Source organism: Micropterus dolomieu, linkage group LG09 (assembly GCF_021292245.1).
Source record: "Micropterus dolomieu isolate WLL.071019.BEF.003 ecotype Adirondacks linkage group LG09, ASM2129224v1, whole genome shotgun sequence".
Classification (NCBI taxonomy): Eukaryota; Metazoa; Chordata; class Actinopteri; order Centrarchiformes; family Centrarchidae; genus Micropterus; species Micropterus dolomieu.
In genome coordinates this window covers 10,483,418-10,484,029 of record NC_060158.1, presented here as the reverse complement: position 1 = coordinate 10,484,029, position 612 = coordinate 10,483,418, and the positions used below count along the sequence as shown (strand labels likewise).

The 612-nt window shown below is 44.1% G+C and overlaps 1 protein-coding gene across 1 annotated transcript in view; it reads left to right on the top strand.

The window, feature by feature from the left end:
* The window catches only part of LOC123976768 (mediator of RNA polymerase II transcription subunit 30-like), a 32,621-nt gene that overhangs the window by 1,197 nt on the left and 30,812 nt on the right, over nt 1–612 (top strand). The window lies entirely within an intron of this gene.

The window sequence follows — 612 nt, the reverse complement described above, 5'->3', positions numbered from 1 at the left end:
GTTTGAAGTCCAGTGTAAAGTTTCCACAGTCAGTGATGGTTTGGGGTGCCATGTCATCTGCTGGTGTTGGTCCACTTCTGAGGTCCAAGGTCAACACAGCCGTCTACCAGGAAGTTTTAGAGCACTTCTTGCTTCCTGCTGCTGACCAACTTTATGGAGATGTAGATTTCATTTTCCAATAGGACTTGGCACCTGCACACTGTGCCAAAGCTACCAGTACCTGGTTTAAGGACCATGGTATCCCTGTTCTTAATTGGCCAGCAAACTGGCCTGACCTTAACCCTATAGAAAATCTATGGGGTATTGTGAAGAGGAAGATGCGATACGCCAGACCCAACAATGCAGAAGAGCTGAAGGCCACTATCAGATCAACCTGGGCTCTCATAACACCTGAGCAGTGCCACAGACTGATGGACTCCATGCCGCATTGCTGCAGTAATTCAGGCAAAAGGAGCCCCAGCTAAGTATTGAGTGCTGTACATGCTCATACTTTTCATGTTCATACTTTTCAGTTGGCCAACATTTCTAAAAATCCTTTTTTTGTATTGGTCTTAAGTAATATTCTAATTTTCGGAGATACTGAATTTGGGATTTTCATTAGTTGTCAGTTTT